Source organism: Anomalospiza imberbis, chromosome 1, assembly GCF_031753505.1.
Source record: "Anomalospiza imberbis isolate Cuckoo-Finch-1a 21T00152 chromosome 1, ASM3175350v1, whole genome shotgun sequence".
NCBI classification, from domain to species: Eukaryota; Metazoa; Chordata; class Aves; order Passeriformes; family Viduidae; genus Anomalospiza; species Anomalospiza imberbis.
In genome coordinates, this window is record NC_089681.1 from 16,035,195 (window position 1) to 16,060,972 (window position 25,778).

The window sequence follows — 25,778 nt, forward strand, 5'->3', positions numbered from 1 at the left end:
TGTAACAGTCCAAGAAGGTGTAACTTATATGTGGATGGAAAGAGCAGTGGACATGAGTTACAGGAAACAAAGCCCACAAAAAAATGCAATTCCTTCCCATTTCTGTAGTAGTTGCAGAATATTTGTGATTCTTGTATAGTTGCAAGTTATACCATTAGTTCACCAAGATTTTTGTTCCTGGGTTTGTTATTTATGGTCTGAAACTTATTTTCAGCTGATGCTGTAAATACTTTGAACATTGTTGTTGGATTCATCCCAAGACAAAGAGATGTATTCACATGAATATTGGTAAGAAGAACACCAATTTAATTTGACAGAAGACTCTATGGAAACCTCACAATCTGCACTTCCGTGTAGACGTATCTGTAAAAGGTTTCCTTTTTTTTCTTTTTATAAGGTTAAAACCTTCTATAAAATACAAAAGGTGTAAAAATATTTTCTTAGGAAGGGTTTTTAGAGAGCACATAAAAATTAGCTATCCCTGTAGATGCAATGCCACTATGGCAAAGCACTGTGTCAAAGACTTTTATTTGCCCAGTTCAGACTGATCTGGAATGAGAAGGTCTGCCCTAGATAAGTCAGGAAAGATACTGAAATAGGAGTATACAGTTTACAATTCTGGACCAGGAAGAGTGTCCCCAGGCCTGTAGCTAAACAACAGGCTACTTACAATTTTCAAATCCAACAGCTCATGTTTCAGTCAATATTTTTCACAAAATTCCATTTTTCTGAGAACACTGTTTTCAGGAAAGTTTTCTTATTGTTGTACTGTGGAAAAAAAAAAGTCAGCACATTTCAAAGCCTAAAAACTTGCTTAAGGATGACATTGATTTGCCAGTTAATTCTGGCACCACTAGACATTCAGTAGCAGAAGGTTAGGGGGAACTTATAATTTCTGTAGCACCAAATACAAGACTTCAGAAATTATAAATCAAGTCTTTAGAACCCATTGAATACTTATATGTAATCATATATTATTTCCTGAGTTGTGATTTTTCTGTTTTCTGGTTATTTTGTATATTGCATCATGTTTTTGAATTATAATTACTAGAAACTGAAGGAAATACTTTAATCTTTAAAGGGAGATTTCTTGCAGAGATGACATTATAATTTGGAAACTGTGCCTTACAGATTCACAGATATTTTGGTAAAATCCTAAGTCCCATTAAGCTGCAAAAAGGCATCTCCAGATCAGGAAATGACCAAAAGTAAATTGTTTACTCTTGTAAACTGTGGATCAAAAATTTGCCACAAGAGTGCCACATACTGTGTCCTATTTTAATTGACTGAAGTTGAAGTTCACGGCACAGTTATTCGCTATGCACGTTTAACTGTGATTATGTAAGGTTGTATTTGATTTTAGACTCTAACAGAAGGCATTTATAAGAGGTCTTAAGACTCCTCACCCCTTTGGGTGTGTCAATAAACATAACACAGGACAGAAGTTAATTTGCACATATATAACCTCATAATTTTCTTTGGAGAAGCTTATTAAGGTTTGCTGTAGAAATATAAATCAAAACAATGAATGTAAAACTAAGCAACCAAATTTAAAAACTAAAAATGATGATGAAAAAAGCTGGTTATGAAAATTTCATCTTTCATTTTTGAATTGACTACATCTTACTATGTTTTCATGGCAAAATGATGTTATGACTGGCATATAAATGAGATTCAGCAATGTGATGGATTTTTAAGAGTTATCTCTGTCGTGTGATTGATTCACAAAGTACTGTAAGGCTTATTTGTCAATAGCTAAGCGGGTAGGACCCCACTTCACGTTTTTGAGTTATCACAAAATTTTCATTTCATTTCTAATAATGCACTCTTTAGTTAGATTGAATTGTAAAAAAAAAATGAAAATAAGAAATGCAGGTAATCAGTTTCACAGATAGTGACAGACAGTAGAGATTAGATCATTTGCCACAACTGATATTACACAACTACAATAATTTTATAAAATATTCTTCTTCCTGGCTGACAGCCATGTAAATTAAAATAAACACATGGAACATAATTATAGATATAAAACAACTGAAAGAGAGACTGTGGTTTGATTCATGAGTCTTGTCACAAACATAACCAAGGCAAGGCCAGATGCAGTTAAAGTAACCACACAGAGGATATACAAGGACAATATCATTGATCCAAGCAAGTGGAAGCACTGGAAGCTGGTGCTAATTGAAAGACCTCCTGACCATTCAGGTAAATCACTTCCTGACATACAAAAATTGAACGTCCCACAAGCGTATTTGAACTGTCACATCCTCCTGAGGATCAGTCAGGCTAATGGTTATTTTACAATACACCTTCAGGTATGAGAAAGGGCAGAATCCTTGATATCCACACGTGCCACACCCAGCAGTAGCTCTCCTGCACACATAGAGGAAGTAAAAAACACTCATTGCCACCTCATCCATGATGATAGATCTGAACCCAATACATTTCCAATCTTTGCCACCCATCTGTACATTGGGCTCCCATGCATGTATCCTTATTCTAGTTCTATTGAAAATAACTCCTCTCTTTGCCCGCATACCTCTACATACTGTACCAAAGCTCCCATTTATCTTTGCTCACTAACAACACATCTGTTATCTTAATTTGTCTTAGATATATTAGTGTATTCTTAGTGGGGCAAGCAACATGTAGGAGACATTGAATCAGTGGATCCATGTGGGGAGAATGGAGGAAAACTATGCCCAGTCTATTCCAGAAAGATCCATCAGAGCCTTTCCTACAGCAATCGTATGCATGTTCTTTATTCTTAACATTCTAGGTTTAAATTTATTGATGTCTCAGAAATTCTCTTAGAATCTCTTATATAGCTGTCATTACAACTACACAGATATGAGATTCAGTCAGGCAAATTCGTAGACTGGCTCACAAAAGACATTTGAAAAAAATCTGGATTCCTGCAGTTGAAGCACCAGGGAGTATAAGTGGGATTAAACTTATGGTGTGTCCATAGAGTGTGAGAATGAGGTATGACAGAGTTTGAAAGGTCATTTGCATTTCTCTATCCTCTTGTACAGAGCAGAAAAACATTCTTTCCTTGGCAGATGTTTTGTAATGCAAAATTCAAACTTGTCAAACACAAGCTCCTGCGAAGCCACAAGCAATCTCCTTGAAATATTGAGCCCTAAATAACTGTTTTTATTTCTAGAGCAAGAGTTTTTGTTATTTTCTTATATTTTTTCCATCCAGTGGACAATGCAGCTTTCCCACTAGAAGAGACAGTGAGAATGGAAATAAATACAATGAATACAGATATAACTTTTAGAATAGGGAAGATACTGTTGTATGTGTGAGTCCTAGGGTATTCCTCCATTTAAAATGGGAGGGTCAGAGGAAGTAAAGAAAAGTGATTTAGTGCATTATAAATCATATTTAACAACAATAATTTTAAAAAACAACTCTTAGCTCTAAGTTTTAGATAACCAAAAAAAAAAAGAAAATATTAATACTAACCATGTTTCTACTGTTAGAGGAGAAGCTTACCGCATAATCATTTCCCATAGAAACTTTCAAAGATACTACCAGTACAAAACAGGAAAGCTTAGAGTCAAGACTGATAACACTTGCACAGATTCTATGCTACCATCTGTGAAAAAAGGTTCAGTCACTCCATTTCAAGGACTATGGCAGAAAGATGTTACCTGAACATGTTGGCTTTTGTCAACATGCCTATCTCATCCTTATCCTTATCCATACTTATCTATCTTAGTCTTTAAACTAAGAATTTGATTACCAAGAACAATGTAAACAAGCTATGGCCCAGCAAAGGTTGTGTGGGGAACTGAAAAAACAGGTGTGATTAGACATGCTGCTTTTACTGCTATATTCTTCAATTCTCCAGATTAACTCTGACTTCACATATTCCCTAACAGTCTTTGTCACTTCTGTGTAATTCAGTGGTTATTTCACATCCAACTCCAATCACAGCTCATGAGTGGTGTTTCTTCTCCTTTTATGTATCCTTGATCCTAACTTGGTGAATATATCACTGCAGAATTTTCAGCAAGGCTCTGATGGAATTCCAGTAACTACATTCTGGTCTAGTGACTTAAACTCATCCAAAAAGTTATGGTAAACCAATCAGTTGAATGGGGAGTTACCACAACCTGCACCACACAAAGCCTGGGAGAATTCCTTAATGAAGGCCTCTTAAAGAACAACCTACCAAGGTGAAATCTGTATATATTTGCCCACTAGGAAAAAAATGTAAGGAGAAAGAGGTGATGAGAAAAAAGGGAACATAAAGGAAGGAGAAAGAAACAAAGGGAAGGTGAAAAAGGAAAAGAAAAACAAAAAGGAGAGATGGAAAGAGAAGGTTGAAAAATAAAGGTGTGGGGCTTTTTCATAAAAATACAGAAAAGAGAAAGGAAATAATTACAAACATGATACAGGAATTGTATCATGTGTGGATTTGAGTGCAGCGGTTGCCTGCTACGACCTCAAGCAGCTGAAAAGCGCTGGCTAGTGCTGCCTTGTGAGGCTGGAGCCACCACGTGAGCAGGCACTCCAGGGTTGCGGAGTGCCCCCGTGTGGGTAACGCAGCTTTGGTAGCTTCACGCTGAGAGGAAGCGAAGGGACGAGAGAAGGACACTTTGCTTGCAAACCTGAGAACTTTTATTCCCCCATGCGTGGTCAGAGCAAATTGCCCTCAGCACATTGCAAGGCAAAATGGCAACAGGACAAAGGAATGCATTAGATTAAGTAGGGGGTGAGTGGACAGGGGTGGAAACTTGCCTCGCCCTATGGGGAAAAACGTTAGAGGAGTGACATGGATTATAACAACTGATGTTAGCATAACAGAGGTGGGTACAGTGTTTTGGGATGAATAGAAAGGCTAAGGTGGGGTGATTGACTCAGAACTTTCTGGGAGTGGTTACATGATTGACACTCAACAGGGAGCGAACAAACCTTGACTGACAGAACCAAATAAAGCGAAAACCTGGGAGGAGTGAGAAGACTGACAGGTAACTGTGGGTCCGCGCGGCGGGAAATCTTGGGGTAAGTGACCTGGAGCAAACCACTGTGAGGGAAAGATAGGAGTGTAAAAGGAACATACCTAACTAACATTAATTGAGCTTTTGACTAAACCAACCCAACCTAGAACATCTGAAATGTGTGATATAACACTTAGCAAGTTTCTTTATGTCTAATTTATGCTTAGGTTGTTACTTTAACTAACCACTTAGCCATATTCAAAGGTATTAAGATTTATCTACACAGGATTGATTTATAACCTGTGGAAACTTAAAAGCAAGAAGCATTTCCTAAAAGGAAGGAAAGAAGACAGCAGCAGAGTCAGAATCTGGAGACAGTATTGGAGAGATCTTAAGCCTGGGTGCCAAAGCAAGAGCAGATTTAACCCAATAGACATCAGAGAAGAGAGAATTGAACATTGCAGAATTGTGGTTTCTGGAGGAAAGAATGTCTTTTTGATCAGTAGAGTCTTATTAAGAGGTTTTCCCACTCTCTCTTTAAAGTCACTAGCAGAGGAACTTTCTTATTTTAAGCAGGTGGATATGAATTGTAATCATATTTATCTTACGCAGGCATTTTTTACTTTATTTTAGAAGTTAGTAGAGAGACAAAAAAGCTTGTATTCAAGGAGTTACTGTAAATGAAGTAAAAAAACCTGCTTAATAATTAACAATAAAGAGAATATTCTTTCTCCCTCTTTTTCATATTTTTATTTCCTGATATGGTTTCTTGATCAGGAGCTACAGCAATGAAGGCAAAAAACTAGGTGTGCTTTTGAAGGAACTGCCGTCAAGGTAAACTCCATAAAGATTGCTGCTCACAGCAAATGTAAAGACTACTTGAAAAGATTGCACTATAACACCATAGAATAATGGTTTGGAAGGACCTCAAAGATCAGCTAAAAACAGCCCCTCCTCCCACGGGCAGAGCTAATGTCACGAGGTTGGATCCCAACAAGAACCCTATATGCACAAGTGTGGCAGGAATCTTCAAAGACTTTTTCTTCTATTTGTGGGAAAAAAATCATAGAATCACTGAATCACTAAGCCTGGAAACGACCTTTAAGATCATTGAGTCTAACTGTTGACCCAGTACTGCCAAGCCCACCACTAAACCATGTCGATAAGTGACACATCTACTCAACTTTTGAATACCTCCATGGATGCTGACTCCAAGACTTCCCTGGATAGCCTGTTACAACACCTGACAACCCTTTCAAGGTGGAATTTTTTTTCCTAATATCCAATTTAAGACTCCCGGAGCACAACCTGAGACCATTTCCTCTCATCCTGTCACTAGTTACATGGGAGAAGAGGCTGACCCCCACTTGGCTAGAGCCTCCTTTCAGGGAGTTGTAGAGAGTGATAAGATCTCCCCTGGGCCCCTGCCTTTTCTCCAGGCTAAACAGCCCCAGCTCCCTCAGCTGTTCCTCATCAGACTTGTGCTCCAGACCCTTCACCATCTCTGTTGCTCTTCTCTAGCCCAGCCCCTTCAGCCCCCTGTAATGACAGGCCCAAAACTGAGCACAAAATTAAAGTTCTAGCTGTGCTGAGTACAGGGGAAGGATCACTACCTTAGTCCTGCTGGACACTAATAACTATTGATGAACAACTAATAACTTCCTGGCTGTACTTATCACCCACCTAAGGTCAAAATTTAAACAAAATCTGTGATTTTTTTTAACTTTCTCATATAAAAATAGATTAGGGAGTATATTAAACTTTCCAATAAGAGAAGAGTGAGTTTTCAGAGAAGTATTCAAAAGAATATATTAGTAAAACAAAGTTTAGTAGTTTCTCATTTGAGAGAAAATGATATACCAGTCTTCTCCCAAATATGTAATTGTAATTGGTGGGAACAAGAAAGAACTAATGGGATACTTGCCATTCTCTCTTCTTTTTAACCCCTTTCATAAATTACTTTTCTCTCTGTACTTTTCCTTATGCCAGGTAGGCAAATATAATTTTTGCAAAATTAGGGTTCAAAACCATATAGATCACATCAGTGTGCAAACTTCCTGCAAAATTTTTCACTGAAAGGTAAAGGAAGATGACACAATGAAATTTTAAAAGCAAACCTATTAGGCTTATTAGGCTAGCTGCAGTGCAGGATTTCTGGGTTTCTGACTTCTATTTAAATATAATTCCAACTTTTTTTGCCACTCTGTGAACATATGCTATTGTTTATGCTGCTCAAAGACAGATGGACTGTGCATTTGGCTACAGAAATGAACATGCAATAAGAGAAGCAGCTCCTGAAACTTGTACAGATTCATGATTTCTTTTCAGAACTTTTTCTTACAACACCATCCACAGCTAATAATCAGGTTGCTGGGCTGAATTATGTACAAAATGTGGACAGAATATATTCTATGAACTGATCTATCTATTAATTTACACTACAATAATGATGATATTTTATATATATATTTTTGTAAGTCTATCTATATAAATTTATGAGCTGAAGAGAGTTCATAATGTGTATGATGTAGCTAACTTCCTATGTTGTGAATATAATATCTCACACATTCATGAAAATACTGATGACTCACTGGACATGAAATTCATACTTTCAGAATCTAATCCAAAATTCTCTAATGTTCTACAATACTTGATTTATATGGTTATCAGCACAAAGTTATCAAATAAAATAATCCAGCAGACCAATTAATATTAATCAACTGAAAGTATGAAAATCTGCTTTGAATGAAACAGTACAAACAGGGTATGAAGTTCTGTTTAAGTGTCTTTTGTTTCCTGACTAGGGATAACCACATTTCTGGCAATGTGTCCTCCAGGTACAAGTGCTGACAAGGCAGGAATCTGTCACTGTGTCCAACCAATTCAGTAAGCCAGAATCACTAATGGTGGATGAATGCTTATGTTATGCTCTTCTTAAAGCCAAGATTTCCAAAGCTGGCTGCGTAAAGTTTTACTTAATTATCTGTTTTCAGCTTCTGTTTAACTCCATTCACAGTAAGCAATTATAAATTTAATTTTATGTATACTGTTTTTAAAATTTGAGTCTCTCTTATTTGTTCCTTTGTGTAGGTGTTAATAAAGGACAAATGTATGCTTTCCTTATAAAGAAATTGAAAGTTTGCTTCTTGCAAAAAATAGGAATATTTTGAAAATTAACAGTTGTGTTCTTTTTAAACATTTCTAACATTAACTTAATCTTCACAGCTACGTAAAAATTATTACCTAAAAATAATGAAGCACATAAAAGAAAACAAAAATGCATACATATGAAATATCTGTAAAGACAAGAATAGTTAGGAAAATTGGGTGAACTGCAATTCTGCTTGCAATGTTCTGTATCCAGACTGGACTTGACAAATTCCCTACTTTTGCCTGAAGGGTCCAAATTTCCATCCCCACTTTCAGGCTTGCCAAGCCTCATTCATCTGGCAGCTTTGCCATGCATCCTTCTGCCCAGCCGAGGTATCACGTCCTGCTGACAAAACAGCCATTGCAGCCATTGGTTGCCAAGGGCCCCGGTGGCACCTGCTCAGCCTGCAGCCATCTGACCTCCTTTCCCACCATCCCCCAACCCCCTCCTGCAACCCCACGCAGGAGCAGAGTGGGTTTAAAGCTTCTGATGCAACTGATGCAACCCTGTTCCCAGGCAGCAGGTTATATGTCAGTTAGCCAGCCTCACCGCAGCCCTGTCAAGTCCTTTTTTGTCTTGTCAGCCCTGTGTTTTGTCCACAACTTCCAGTTCACCTGACCCAAAGAATGTGCATGCTGAAATAGCACTGCATGCACAAGTTGCTTGGCCCTGTTGTCAGGTTCACATCAGTGACAAGTCTCATTCTTTGAAATCAGCCATACAACAGCTTCTATCTTAGTGGGTTGTCATCAGCAATTTGTCAGTCTGTTATTTTCCATTTGGATTGAAATGCTTCTGAACACAGAGCTTTTGCATTTACCTGACTTATGATTTCTAGATGTCTAACCATGATTTCTTTGTTCTCATTTTAATTGGGATTTTCAGATAATATCCAATCCAAGCTACTTCATACTTAATAGCAGGAGAATTTTTTCAAAAATAATTACATTTTAACTGTTTTCCATCATTTCTCCATGATGATAGAGAATTAAGAAGAAAAGTTTATTTCCAGTTTAAAAAATACCAAGTATTCATACCTGGAACTGCAAGTTTTCTATTCCTGTGAACGACAAGATTGATTAGAGACACACGGGCAACAACCACCTGCCTGCAGCTGTGTCATATGATGCAGAAGGACATGTATTATCCTGGCTGAAGGATGGGGACTCCCTCTTGATAAATCTGAGTTTGACTGATGGTACCTTCAAGCATTCTGTATGCGATCTGATGCTGGTGTACTGATCACTGCTACAAGCAGCTCTTATTATTGACCAGAGGAAGCGCTAAAATCCTTGATTCAGCAACAGCTTCATTCACAGGTTTTCATTTGGCTTTACAGTAAATGAAGAATGGGAGAGGGTTAAGGACTAATTTAAACTGCCTTAATATTTCATATGTAAATAACTGTTAAGTAACCAAAACTCCATTAGGTAGCTAGTAGTGGACAATTATTTTCAATGAAAATGTTCCCTCTCCTTTGCAGTTTTGTCAAGGCATTCAGTAACAGGGAACATGTTAAAGCACCACATTTTTCCAACACCAGTGTACCAGAGAGCATAAGTATTGCAGAAAATGCCATTTCAGAGTTCAAAGCGGTAGAAAAATTGCTGTTTAATAATTCAGCAGTGAAATGAAAATAATGTAAAGAACATTAGCCATGGTCTTTTATTGGGTGGTATTCACAGTAACATTCTCATTTCTAGGCCTGTTTTTTCAAAGTTATATTTTTAATCAAATGCTATTAATGAAAGCTTTGTTCTTCTTGTGAGTAAGGCCAGAGAGGGGATGTCTTCTAAAAGAACAAACTACCTTTTATTCAGTAATAATACAGAAATAAAATTTATTCTGTGTATTATACATTTCTTTTGTTTCTGTCATAATGATATGCAAAAAATTCAGCCAAAGTCTATGTTCCTCTAAAAGCTATTGTTTTCATTGTGTGAACTCTTCAAAGGCACTTGTAAACATTCAGCTGCAAACTGTTTTAATATAGCCTAGATCAGAAGTGGTGCTCTAGGATAACTGGTCCATTTCAGTGTTTCTCCCATGTCAAGGGCATCCTTTACACTCAAGATGAGCTGCTGGGCCAGCAAATACAGTGTCTCCTACACATATCCATTTTCATTTCTACCCAGTCACACATCTCCCAGAAATCCTGAAACGCAGGAAACCCTGAACATTTGAAATATACTAAATTCATGCTCTGCAGACCATTTTTTTTTTGACATCTAAAGTAATAGGTTCCTGTGTCAATAACATTTCATACATTTCCAGGAAGATCTAAAAATTATGTAAATGTATATTCTTGAAAAAGCAAAACAAAGTATTATCTCTTTGCAGTTATTTTCTCTGCAACTGCATCCAGCAAAATAAATATTCAAAGTCAATTGAGCTTGCTTATCGGGACAATCTGGTTATTTCTCAATTCTATGAATTAAATTTCCACAGTTCTACAAATTGTTTAGTTTCAAATGTGGATTGATCTGTTTGAGTATCCTGGCTATTGGAAATACAGTTTTCAGCAGAATCTTTTTGCTAAATCCTCTCTATGTTTGAGAATACAAGCACAGGATAAAATATATTTTGGGGAATTGCCTCATCCTATGCATTTTCCAGAATACCTTACCTGAGCCTTTTCCTATCGAAAATACAAAAGAACAATTTTCGTAAGAGCAATAATTCATGTCAGAGTGTTTCTAAATTTCAAATGGTGAAAGCATCCAGCAAATTAATTCAGAAATTATTTTACTTGACAACAGATTTATTAATGGAACTGATATGGACTGGAATTCCAAACACAGCTGTAATAGTGGAGATTTTTTGCTGCAGTGTATATTCCCTCCTGTGCAAAAACATCCCCTAAGATATTATAAGATTAAGGCAGCCTAGAGATGTTGTTTAAAGAAAACTGCCAGCAGTCACTGCTCTATTTACCAGCCTGGAACAGCAGTATCTAGCATCTTCTATTCTAGTACTTTGGTGCTGCTCAGAGATTGAAAAGCACCATTCATTACATCAGTCACCCTAGATACATCTTTTGGTCATTGTGATCTCTGATTAGAAGATCATCCAATTTCTAAAAAATCTTCAAATTTATAAATACATTTTCAGTAGAATTTCAATAAAGTTGGAGAAAGTAAGAAAAAAGACCCATCCCCAAACATAAACTAGCAACGTCTGTAATCTACTTTCTAAAGTATTTGGAAGAATGCAAATTTAGAGCTTTTTTCCTCCCGAGTTTCCATTCCTCTGTCCTTCTACATTCTGCACACTAAGAAAAAATTAGGAGTACAATTTTATATATATTGTTTACAAATTGAAGGGTATAATTGAGGAACACTATTTTGTTTTCTGTTTTATGAGGAATTAGAAGAATAAATATTCTTTCCAGTCAAAATTCAAGCCATCTAACATATACATTGCAAAGTTATTTTCTCAGTTCTGCAGGCAGTCATGTATACAGGTAAAGCAGTGCATGTGTAACAGTTTGAAAACATCAAGCAGCAGGGCACCTCACAGGTTAATATGACATAAAGTGGAATGAAGCAGCACACAGCAAAAACTTGTTCATATCACAGATTGCTATACCATAGCCTGCAGTTGCCAACAAATAACTTATATTTTTTTTAAAGAAATCAGTGGAAAACATGCTGACCTTTTAAAACAGACAATATAATCACTTTCCTGGGAATATTCACACATTTAAATTTACCCAGGTGTTTAGCTGCTGTCCCGAAACCATGCCAGCATGTCCAGCTTCTTTCATTATCAGGTACATTGGAAACACTGCTACAGCAATTATTTAAGTTTGCAACAGATATGGAAATAACAACTCAAGGAATTCTAAATAGAGCTTTTCAAAGAACATGTTTCTTAGTCATGTATGACAAAATACTGAGAAACAAGAGCAAGGATCAGAAATTACTAATTTAAAAGAATCACTGATTTAAATTAACAGGAAATACTGTCCACAGTATTATTCACCTGTTACAATCCAGTTATTAAAATTATTAGAGAGATGCCTCTGCCCAAATTAGGGTGCAGACAAGACCATATGTTGAAGTCAATAGTATGGATTTTATTGAACAGTAAATGGGAGGTAGAGAACAATAGAAAAAAATAGAAAAAGAGGTAAGGGGGTAGATGAAAAACAGTAGCAAAGACAGATTAAGTAGAAAATATCACCACTCCATGGATCCCAAGAGCATCCTGTTGATCTTTTTCTGGTCACCTTGGTGGTGAAGGTCCTGCAAAACACGAAGTTCAATGGATTAATGTGTCTGGGGCAGGGGTAATGCCCAGGTACCTTCCCTGTAAGGAGGGAAGTTTGACACTGTCTCTTGCAACAGACTGGATCTGTTGAATCTCTGCATCACTTGCAGTGCTGTAGTGCAAGGCCTGAGGAATCAGTGTGGAGATCACTTTGGGGGCATCTTTGAAGGTTTATGACACCTCCTCAACTGCTTCTCACAAGAATGTCAGGTGTGTCTTCCCGGGGCTGGAGGCGGATTTGCAGCTTAGACAGTCTGTGTAAGGGAGGATGGTTGTTAAGTGTCTCTGCCCAGAGGTTATGCCACACACCCCAGAACTCTTCTCTTTCCCCCTTGGCTGCAGGAAAGTGTGTGCAAATCTGGCCTCAGCAGGTGAGTCTGTGGGCTGTGTCCTCCCCCAGCCTGAAGCCAGTTGGGGATGATTTTCAGGACAGCTGCTGGATTTGGCTTCCTTGTGGATACATTTTTCTCCCTCAGCCTTGTTTGCTTATCCCTAGACCTGAGATAATTGGACAATAGTGTCACTTTTCAAGTCACTTTACCTCAAGTTCCCTTGGGCTGTTTAACTCACAGCCCAAAGTTCCAGTGAGGTGGGATATTCAGGGAGGGGTGGGCTTTGGTGGTGGCAACTTCTTTATAAAGTTTTGCCATAATGGACAAACTGTCCTACATGGCAATATTTAGGTGATTAACCATAACATTTCAGTGTCTTACACCACCAAACCAATGTTTTTCAAGATTTTAGTTAGGAGTAAGCTTTATAAGAAATTAATCAGAGAGCATAAAAACAGTTGTGCATAGATCATAATTTTTTTCATTGAATTTGTTAAAGAACTACATATGGGATTTTTTAACACCAATTCTTGGAATCCCAAAGCAGTAATAAAGTTCATTTTTGAATAATTCCATATAATAATTTTCCCTGTGTAAACTTTATAAAATATTCCCATAATGTGAACTGCTTCTTATTTAATAAATGTCTGTTTAAATCAAAAGGAATTGCTACTTTGGGATTTCAGAAGAAATACCAAAAAATGTTTATCTAGACAAATACAGATAACTGTAATATTCAGAAAGCAGATGCAAAGCTTTTTATTCCGATTTTTATTAAGACAATGCATCAAGATTTTGTAAACCTGTGCTTACTGAATGGACATTCTGCAGCTAAGACTAGGTAATGCAACCGTTCTGTGAATCAGAATGTGAATTTAATCTGTGCTGTTGTATTTGTGGGTGCACATTCTTCAGAAAGAATGTGCACCCACATCTTTTACATCTGCAGAAAGAAGTGCTGATTTACTGTTGTGGTTTGGGTTGGTTTAGTCAGGAGTTTTATTAATGTTAGTTAGGTTGGTTCCTTGTACACCCCTATCTGCCCCTCACAGTGGTTTGTTCCAAGTTGTTTACCCTGAGAATTCCCACCGCTCAGATCCACAGATACCTGTCAATCTTCTCACTTCTCCCAGTTTTCTCCTTATTAGGTTCCATCAGTCAAGGTTTGTTCACTCCCTGTCAGCTGTCAATCTTGTAACCACCCCCAGCTTCTTCATGAAAGTTCTGTATCAATCACCCCACCTTAGTCTTTCTATTTCTCCCAGAACTCTGTGCCCACCTCTGTTATGTCACCATTGGTTGTGAAGCCCTATCTCATTTGTCCCCATTGGGCGAGGCAGGTTTCCACCCCTGTCCGCCCACCCCCTATTCAATCTGCTGCCAGTCTTTGTTCTCTGGCATTTTGTTATTGCATCTCTCTGAGAGCACTTTGCTCCTACCACATATGGGGGAATAAAAAACTCATTGGGCTTGCAAAGTGTCCTCCTTTCGCCCCTTTGTCTCCCTCTCAGCGTGTGAAGCTACCAAAGCTGCATTACCCACGCCACAGCAATCAGCATTACCAGGGAGGCAGACACCAGACCCCTGGAGTGCCCGCACTCACGTGTCGGCCACCCGGCCTCATACGGGCAGTGCTAGCCGGTGCATTTTGACTGCTTGAGGTCATGGCAGGTAGCTGACGCAATTTACTAAATTACCGATAGTTGAGAAATATTCAGTTAATGTAAAAGGCAATGGAATTATAAAATAACTTTGAAATTACAGTGTTGTTTTTGTTGAAAGCAAAAGCACGTAACAACCAGCCTGCTCAGGAAGGGTCAGCTATAATAGGTTACCATGTTTAAACAGACTTTGAATATATCCATAATGGAGTCTCCACAAACATTCTGGTCAACCTGTGACAGTATTTTACCAATCTCACAGTAAAAAAAAATAAAAGAAAAAAAAGAGTTTTCTAGAATTGAATTTAATCTCCCTATTTTTTAATTTTTGGTTGTGGGAATCCAGGGCATCCCTCTGGCTGCCCTGGAAGATCTGAGACCCTGGCAGGGGGTCAGGAAGCCCCCTGTACAGACCCCCAAGAGACACTGTCTCTGACTGCTATCCATGGAAAAGAGTTTTCAATTTTACAGGATGAATTACAAGCTCTGAGTGTTTGATTTAAGTAGTAATTAGTGTGGCATAGATGCAAAAGTAGAATTTTAGGATTCTAGATAAGGGGTTCAAAAGAGGCAAGATAGAGGAAACTGGGTGTGCCTTGTCCTTTTTCTTCTTCTTCATGCCCTCCATGTTTCACTGTGGTGTTGGCATTTTTCTATTGGTTTAGGCTGGGGACACACTGTTCAACATGGATGATAGGTATTGGCAAATTATTGTAAATATAGCACGCATAGTTTTTGTTATATAATGTTTGTAACATCCCATTGAGGGGCAGAGCCCTGCACACTGTCCCGCAAGACAGACCTGCTGCAGGTCAGAGAGAAAATATTTTAGATAAGGAAGAATAAACAGCCTTGAAAACCAGCACAGATGAATTACGACTCCTTTGGCAGCGGGGCTGAAAGACAGAGATTTTCTACAATCTCAGGAGCATCTAAATATCACAGATTCCGACATTGGTCATTGTCTCTCCTATCACTATCTGTGGTGTTATATTTTAGTTAAATGGTATGCTCTGTCTCACCCCTCAAAAATGTATGGTTTATTCCAAGCCTGTGATCCTCCCCTGCAGTATCCTGTGTCTGTAATCCCATTGGCCCAATCTGTTCCGCGCCCACTTTGAATCTCCCTGTTAAGTGTGCCGGGGGGACGGTTCTCTCTCTCTCTTCGCCAACTCTCCTGGCTGGTGCTCTCTCAGCCCCGCTCTCCCCCTCCCCTTTCTCCCCTCACTCACCCTTCCCCCCCTCTCCCTCAGAAACTATGCTGCCTCCTGGGGGTAGGACCCCCAATAAACCTCATCTAATGAGCACCTCAGAAGCCGTGTGGAGTCTCCTTGCCTGCCTGCTGCTACCAGAGAACTCACAGCCTAGGGGGGGCCCTCCCGGGGCTCAATAAAAGTCCATCTCTTTATTGTGCTGGGAGGTCCAGAAATGGCACAGCACTCTAGATGTGTTTCGTCACAGCTGAGAAGAGAAGGATGACTATCCTCGATTGCTGGCAGCAGCCCGGGAGGTTGTCAGCCTTCTTTTCCTCATGGGGCATTTCTTGCTCAAGGTCACCTTGTTGTCCACCAGGAACCCAAGTCTCATCTCTACAAATCTGCTTTACAAGCAATGTAATGTGTCCATTGGTCCACAGGGATATTGCTTCACAGGTGCAAAACTTACCTTTCCCTTTGTTGAATTTCATTAAATTCCTGTTGGTTCATTTCAAGGCTGTCTAGGCCTCTGTGAATGGCAGCACAACTCTCCGGTGTCACCAGTCGAACAACTTACCTCACTTTTTAGATCTCTGGAATTTAAGGGAGACATCTCTGAGACATTACTACTTGCTTAACTTGGAAGGTAGTCAAGTTTTCTAGACACTGAACCCAAGGCAATAATCCATGTTACAGTGGTTAAAATTGTATTGATTTAACCATATTGTGTCCCTGTCTGTATGCAGAAACTCTGAGCTCTCCCTAATTTAAACCAACAGTACTGAGCCTACCATGAATCAGACATTCAGGTGTGTTCAACAACATTGTGGAGGGCAAGAACAAGCCTGACAAAGAAGTCCTGACTTTGGTTTAAGTCTGGGAATTACAGTCATCACCCAGAAAATGGGAAGGTCTTGTCTCTTGACCTTTTCAACCCAAAGTGATTTATACCAGCATTTCTCCTTTTTCAGACAGTCTCATTTTTTTTTTCCAAAAAACCCTGACCAAATAAAAAAACTACAAATCAGGAAAGAAACTTGGGAACAGAACTTAGGTTTGTTCTCTCTTGTTTTTTTTTTCTCTAAACAGATTCCAGCCTCAGCCTGGATATTTCTTTTCTGTTTCCATGAAAAATGAACTCTCAATGGTTACTTGATAACCTATTATTTAGGGAACACTCTAGAAAAATGGTTTGGTTCCTTTTAAAAGGAGACAGGGTATAACTACTCTACATTAAATGACATTTGAGTACTACAAAAGTGATACCTCCTGGAAACCTTAAAATCCTACTCAATATATGCACTTGCAAAGAATTACTTCAGCAGTGTGTTCCAAGGGGATGAGCATATTTATCCTGAAAGTGGTATAAACTTTCAAAGAAGCCAGCCTTTAAGTTCCAAAATTGGATTCACCAGTATTGATATAGATAGCCCAGCACTTGGCCTTTCCTATTGATTAATGCTAGGTCAGCCCTTTCACAGTATATTCATCTTTTTGGATTGCACTTCGGAAGCGACAGATGCTTCTAAATGATTGTGTGGGGAGCACAGAGGTCTAACCCTGCCTTTCTTGGAGCATTACTCAATGAGAATGTTGAATAAGTCTCTATGGATCTCACCTGAAGGTTGCATTTATCAGATGCTGCTCTTTCCTGCCTTTGTATATAGTCCATTGCCAATATTTAACATCACTTTTAAAAGTAAGGAGAAAAAAACATAATCATTATATATATAAGAAGCCAAGTAAATGAGAAATTATCGCAATACTAAAGTATTTTTTTTTCTGATTCAGAACAACCTTGTAATATTTACATTCTTATGTTACTATCATCACTACTATTTTTAGAACCAGAACTTTCACAGTGCAAATTTCATGGTTTTCATCATGATGGATTTAGTTTAAGTTCACTATTTGGTCAAAGCAACCAAAATGGAAAGGCATACCAATGAACATTGAAGGAAATAATGAAAAGTTTACATGATAGTAGTAAAATCTATAAATCTGTGACCTGAATATGTCTTAAGTAGCCAGATTTTCTCTTCATAAACCTGCACACTCAGGATTAAGTCCTGCAGCAGTAACATCACAAGTATATTAAAAATTAAATTCAATCTGAAGTGTTGCAGGAATGTTTTGGATCTCTGGCTTATCACCGTGATAAGGATGTATTTATATGTGTTCATGCTTCTTGAAGAGGTACATGAAAAGTGAGGGAAGACATGTCCTTGCCTTAGAAAGCCACCAAGGACTGAGAAAGCCCTGGATAATGTGATTTGGTGAAGGAGCATCCTTGCATAGTCCTGAAGCCAGCCTCTGAAATAATGGAAGATCTTGCCAACCTATGGGGCCTTAACAGAATGTGCTGCTACTCAGAAAGATTATTAAAGTTGAAATGATTTGGTTATGGTATGACTACCTGGTATGATATAGGTAGGCAGGAGATATTGCGTGTTAACCCTTTGTTAACTTACAGCAGGAAAGTCAATAATTTATAAGCATAAGCTTTAGCCAGAAATTGTATTTCAGTCAATGTTCTTTGTTATCATCCATTTCTGATGGTTTGCATTATTTTCCCCCAAGAAAACCCTTATTAGAACCAGTCCCAAAAGGCAAGGGTAACTTAACTTCTTCTTAATAGATTCCTTGCGGTGGATTAAAGTGAAGAAGCATTGAATGATCAATGTTTGTAAATATTTATAGGGTTTATTTTAGAATTGGTTACAAAAGAAAGCAGATACATAACCATTTTGGGGTTTATTATCTATATTAATGTAGAAATAGACTAATATAAGAATAACACTTAGGAAAACACATAAGGAAAAGACAGAGAAAACATAAACATTGAAAGATATATACAGTCACCACCCCTAGGATCCAGTGGCAAATCTTGATTGTAGCAATTTTGATTTTCATTGGCCAAAGTGACTCTTGATCAATCAACAGTAGAAAAATTCAATAATTTCATTAATTATATACACTCAGGTTTAGGTGGAAACACCCAGTACTTCCTACCCTGAGGTGGGAAGTTTTACTCTGGATGATCCAATGCTGTGAGTCACAGGATACTCTTAGGAGTCTTTGATGGTCTAAGTCCCTAGAGCTGCCTGGTAGGTCAGTGCAGTTGAGTCTATTATCACCCATTATGGTGTGTCAGCAGAGATGAATACTGTCAAGCTACCTGTGAATGTCCTAGTATGTCCCAGCAGGAGAGTTATCACAGCTGAGTTCATATGTGTAAGGACAAAAAGACAGTACCAGCCTCACAGGATTTGCCTCATTCCTAATCTCAGTCAATACCGGCTGTAGCCTGAGGTGGGACTGTGCTTGCCCTCTGCACCTGGGCAGTTTCTTTACACATCAGCAGCTTGTCTCCTGGATGTTAAGGCCATCAGCATTCCAATCTCTCTTCCAGTATCACCTGTGGATACATTCTTCTCCCCAGACCTGGGATGATTGGACAATAACACCTGCTTTATCTCAAGTTCCCGTCAGAGTCCAAATTCCAGTTAATTGGCCTGTTTAGGGAGGGGTGGACTTCAGTAGTCACAGATGAACAGTAGTCACAGTAGAACAGCTGCTTCTTTGCAGTTTTCCATACTGGGAAAAAGTCCACAATTTTACCAATGTTTAAGCCATTAACTATTTCAGTGTCTCACAACCAAGATACATGGAACAACTTGCCAGAACTACGTTTGCCTGTGCCAAGAATTCTCACATCTTTACCTGTGCTTGTTTCACTGCAATACTCACATAAAATCTAGAAACTTTTAATAATAAAACCAGCTGAGTTGGGCTTATTATTTTATTTATAAATTGTTTTAAAAATTTTGCACCTAACTTATCATTATAACTAAATACTAGTACTATAGTCACTATCATCTCTTCTTTTTCCTTCTTGGGTTCAAAGGGCACATTTTTCAAATTAGATGTTAATTCCTAATGAAAGCTTTCCTTCATATGCAGAGGACTACTGTCTGTAAAGGGATTTTATGTTTATTAAATACATTCATTTGAGGTCACAGATGCGGGGTCTCTCTGTGTTTTCCCATTCCCAGGGCAGCTCCGGCACCTAGAGCAGTACCATCTCCCACCGGGACCCGGGATCGCTGCGTGTATCTGGACTTGGCTCCGTGCTGCAGTCCGGGTGGGTGTGCCAGCGGGTTCCTCACCACTACGAGTGAGAGACACCTGTAAAGAGTGAAGGAATGTCCGGATTCCCCACGCGTGGAAGGCTGAAAGTCTTTTATTGCCACAGGGAGCTGTGCCAAGGCACCGCAACCCGCTCCTAGCTTGCGCGTGAGGAAACATGGCCTCGGGCACTCTGAAGCACGGGATTATATAGGGGAGAGAGCGAGGAGAGCAGGGACCCTCCTGCCTAATGAGGGCAGGCACCGTGGCGATGATGTGGACCATGGCGCCCAACAGGGATACGACCGGGGCAGACCCTGGGCTCTGGGGTGGACGGGGGATGGGAATTCAGAGTGAGGGGCATTGAATCCTCCGGGCAGGACGGGGAGTGGTCACAGCAGAAGCTCTAGCAGCCAGGACCCAGAGTGAACCGCTGCGGGGTGGGGGGAAAGGGAACAGACACAGGGGGTGTGCGGGGTTACACAGAATACGGCTAGCTAAAAGATCAGAACCCCTAACCTAAACCCCAAACCGTGATGCAACACACAGATTTCCTTGTGAATAGCTAAATGACACTAATGTCCTAGTGCTTCATGAGTTCACAGAGCTTCTAGTTCTATATAATTTCCCTCTATTTCCCCAGAACTGGGAAGGCAAAATAAAAACTGATGTGGGATAAATCAGGAGATAAAGAACCCAACTTTATAAATAAATTAGCATTAAAAACAGCTTAGAGTTCCAAATTTCAGCAGAGGTAAACAAAGAACACGAGAAATAGCTCATTGTAATGAAAATATTTTGCAACTTTTACTGTATCATAATGTTCACTTCCAGCTGCATGGCTACAATAGAAGTCTTCATCTTCAAAGGGTGCTGGATAAACATAAGCTATATGTTTAAATGCCAAAGCAAGTCTTTCAGAATCAAAGAGTAAAGAAGAGATTTATGAATGTATTTTTTTGTGTAATGCTCATTCAATGCTGATTCCAGAAAAATGTTCTAGATGCTTTTACAGACAGTATCTACTCTGTCCATTACCAAAGATCTTGCTTTGGCATTAAAATTTAATATTGTCATAAATAATTTTTGTACTATATTTATTTATGATGTGTCAGTGCTAAAGCTATTCAAATAATAAAGATCATTTTCATAAAAAGGATCGATAACTTACTTTGGTTAAAGTCTCAAAAGTACATCTATAAACCCTCAACTTACAGGAGCCTCACTTTCTCATCCTTCTATCCTTCACAGGATGACACCACTTAAGACAATTTCCTGATAACTTTGTGTGTATTCTTCTCAAAGAGGCCAACCATTCTTTTGCCAAAATCCTACTCACCTTTATCTATTTCCAGGTAGTCCTTCCTCTGAGATGAAAGTATTGCTTACTTCCACAGTGAAACAATGTATATATAATTTACAGCACTTTCTACACTACATTTCCAGTAATTTAGTTGACCTATAAAGTCTTTTTCTAGACCTTCCTGGATTTTTATGACTGTATAAATATATTCATACCCTAGCATCTATATAAGGAAGCTCTGCAGACAGGGATAAATCTTAAATTCTGATTCTGTCTGCATCTTGGTGTCAACCTCAGCAGCTTTTGAAGGCAGTTGCCAGAGTAAGAGATCCATATGTCAGGCTTTTCCCTGAAAGTAGTTGTTCTTGTTCAAGTCTAACTCATGTAGGATGCATTAGATTCACTGTTGATATGAAAATCAATTGCTGCTTGGACCCACTTCTCGTGTGCTGATCTGCATGCACAGATCAGCCATTTACTCATCACTTGCCGAAATCAATAGCTTGTTGCCTGAAAATAATAATTTAAAAAGCACATCAGATTGCCAGTACAAGGAGAAAGGTTCACAAATCTGCTTCTGAAAATGGGGCAGCTGCTTTCATCTTTACCCCCCTCTCACTCCTTCTCCAATCTAGCAGGACCGAACGCAGAGCAGGTAATTGGGTTAAACATAGTCAGATCAGCATCTTCTGTGCCTAACAGAAATCAAACTAAATTCTTTTCTACAGAAGTGTTTGAACCATGTGTTATTCTAACTGACCAACAGAAAACTTCAATGATAATAAAAAGTTTACCATGTGCACTGATGTTATTATATGATATAAACAGACATATGTGCTAAATAACAATGAAATTAGGGGAAACCTGCTTTTTTTCCATTTTAAGGACATAATTGAAAGAAATATGTATCTTATATGCCACATAGGGGCAGCAGTCTCTGACCATATACCATTAAATCTTTGAATCTTCATATTTAAAGCTGTCAGTCAGACATAGGATATGGAAGCATACTTGCAGAAAGGCTGAATTTTCACAAAGAATCTTGGAAAAAATTAGGTCTTGATTCATTGAGGTAGAAATTAAGTAAAGTGACAGTAGAATCATATTTTATGTTAAAAAGTTTGGCTAGACTTTTCAGTACATGTTACAGAGAAAAGAAATGTCTTGAAACATGAATATAGTAAAGCTTTACATAGCTTACCATGTTCATGATAGCTGGAGGCCAAATAACTTCTATGTTACCAAGTTCCTAGCACATGCATTTATTTATACACACATACATGGACACATATATACATGCAGGTGTGTTTGTATTTTTCTAAGGTCTAAACACAGATAACACCCTTTTAGAGAAGATCTGCTTTCCACCAAATAAAGTTACAGAAATGTATGAACAGAGTAGATTTTAGTCTTATGGTCAAATTCTTTGATACCTAACAAACTGGTGCCTAATTAATTTGGGAGCACAGATCCCTTTTGTTTAACCCAAAATTAGTAGAATTTCACAAAGAAACCACTGTCAGGAAGCAGAGATATGACTCAAGCTTAACTATAAACAGGAAAAAAATGAGTGAAAAGGATGGCTGTCTGGGGAAAAAAAAAGAAAGATGTAGAAAAGTTAAAAAAAGTCAAATAAACAGGAAGGTTGCAGATAAGTGTTTCAAAAGTTCATTGACGGGAAAACAAACCTTGCAAAAATAATTGTAATAATTCTTGAAATAATATCAACTTAAAATTTCAGACAGGACAAATTTGAATATTTGAATAGTTTGATTCTCTGAGTTGTCATGTATCTATTAATGATTCATTCCCCACCCCACTTTCACACCACCCCCCCAAAAAAAATCTCTTGAGATATTTCAAAATAAGTCAAATAAGTCTAGATACTTATGAAAGTCTTTGTCATACTTTTGCATTTTCTAGGTGAGTTACGGTGTCAGACCTCCAAATAACAGTTTTAAATTGATTACTCTTACAGTAAGTTCAATGATAACAGATAAAAGAAATCTCTCCTATCTCTCCAGCCTAAAAAATGGAATATTTTTACATGGTGTACTTAGTATTCCAAATTTGTGTATCTTCTGATACATGGACTGACCAAATGTTAAAGTGAGTGACAAAGTTATTTTCTTAAGTTTTATCTACTACCACAGTGAAGTCTTAGAAATGTATGCAAATAGATAAAGTAAAAGTAATTCATTGCAAACACAAAAATCATCTTTCTCTTTAAAGAAAGACTGCTGAAATTAATATATCTTTTGTTCCTGTACTTCTCCATAGGTAGCTATGAGCATTCAGCTCATTATAATACATGACTTTGGTTCAGATAAGGGGCAGATTGTGGTGTGTGATGGGTAACAATGTGTGACATAAGAGCAAAGTGAACAGAGGTCAGTAATTTATCTGTGAAACACTCATATTTGCAAATCAAAATATCTCATGGTCTTCTTTTAGAAGTGGAAAATAGAAGATAGAAAAGTATTTCAAATCAGGATCCTGGCCGTGAATTCTTATCCAAAAAGCTTATTTTTAAAATGCTTCCTAGTAATATATGAGAGGGATTGATGCTCTGAGCTTGAGATGCAGTGCTTGTAAACATCGCCACCAACTCTGTTAATTTGGTGTGGAAACTCTCTGGTCACCCTTAGTCTGAGAAGAGTGGGATTTTGTGTGCTGGTAATATAATGTTAATGCTTTTCATTTGCTTGTGAAAAATTTTCAGTTTATTCACACACTTGTCTACTACCTTGTTTATTTTTTTAATTTAAAAAAATCATAATGTTGCAGAATACATATTTGGACAATTTTTTGGAATTGTCTCAAGCCTACATATAGGACAGAGGTTTCTCTAAAATAAAAACCATAGAGTAAACTTTCTTCACTGTTCTTTTGAAACATTTTGAAGAAGTATTATCTCTAGAAACAACTGTATTGATCAAAAATATAAAGTTCTTATATGTCCTTTTCTAGTTTTTGGTCCTATTTGCTTTTATCTACTTAGACATATTCAGTCTTTCTCTCTCAGCTTCAAAGTAGAAAGAGAAACTACAGTCAAAGACAGTATCTGGAAAACCATTCCATTTCCTGCTAATGAAGATAAAAGAAGTACTTCTGAATTATATTGGAATAAAACATAAAGTCTCCAGTAGAATATTATTGCTAAGGGTCAACTCATGGCAGTTGGAATGTGTGTTTAGATCAAGATAATTAGCGTAATGAAAAGCGTATCAATACATATATGTATATACATATATGCACATTTTTATTATCTATTTCTAGCTTACTAAAGTGACGTTTAATAAATTTTCATTATAAGATGATTAATTTTAAAATGTATTTTTCATAGATTAATATAATAGGAAAATTGCTCTGTCTAATGCATAAAACAAATCACTGACCAGCCAAAAAAAATCCTCACAAAACATACAAAAAAAGGAGTTTCAAGACAATAATTAGGAAAGGGGGAAATGGTATAAACCCACAAACCATTAAGAAGAAAGAGAATACAATGCTTCTTCAGTTCAGATTTTTCTCATCAGAGCCTGACACACATGACCACCTTGAGTGGAGGCAAAGAGCCACCAAGGACTGCAGTCAAAAATGCTCAATAAATGGAATCAGCTGTGGGATGTCTTGTTTTTACATCTAAAATAGTGTATGATTCCTAAAGAGTAATAATTTTTTTTTTTCCTACTGGTAGTGATTATGTTCAATAGAAGCAGGAACTATGAAACTGCGAAAGTGTGCTGCTTAGGAATTAATTCAATTAAGTTTAGGTATAAATTGGTCTGATTTGTCAGTCTTCTAAACATTCCAATCCAAATTACCTCTAATTTCTTAACTGGCATATTGATAAATATGTATGTATGAAAACATTCATTTACTTGCAATAATGGGGAGGTAAATATTAGTACAGAGGAGCTTGATTAGAGAAAACCAGACTGACTTAGTGTGTAAAATAATTTTTTTCATTTTATCATTTTTCTGTGGTGGTTTATATTCTTGGAATAGGTTCCTAAACTAATGCATGTCTAACACCTTTCCTACATCCTATTAAACATTATTAAATAATACAAGCCTAAATCACCTGAATTAACTTCTGTAATACTTAATTTCTGGATATAGAAAAAAAAAGTTATACATTAAGAAAAAATAAAGAAACAATCAGAAAACACATTATTTTGTGTAGATTCCCATTCACTGTAACTGACTAGCTCATAAACCTTCATCTCTTTCTTTCTCACATTCTACACTGAATGCTTGCTAATCCTCTACAATTGTGTATAAATGATGGTTGATTCTGCCATAGTATCTACTCCACTGGGAGAAAATATAAATCCATTCTGATTTCTTTTCTGGCCCTTTTCACCTGAGTTAGATTTATGAGTTCTATTGTAGATAGCTGTGATCCTTTCTTATACCTATGTGCCGGAAAACTAAAAGTTTTCCTGAATCTAAGTGATTGCCCATCATGCTAGATTTATACAGATATCAAATTAATATAGAAATATTAATTCTATAAAATGGTGAGGTTGAAAACTAAATGACTATCTGCAAAGGGTGTTTTTTTTACAGATCCTTTAGATTAATGCAGTCTATTGTACAGAAATTCAGAAAGTTTTTTTTTACAGTAGATTAAAATGTTCTGTTATCACTTTATCCTGAGTTTCCATTTTCTGTTCTTCTGATAAATTTTTACTTCTTTCTTGATTAAATTGGTATTTCTAGTAGAAATATTCTCATCCAAAGCCAAAATCTGCAGTATCACATGTCCTTTGCAACC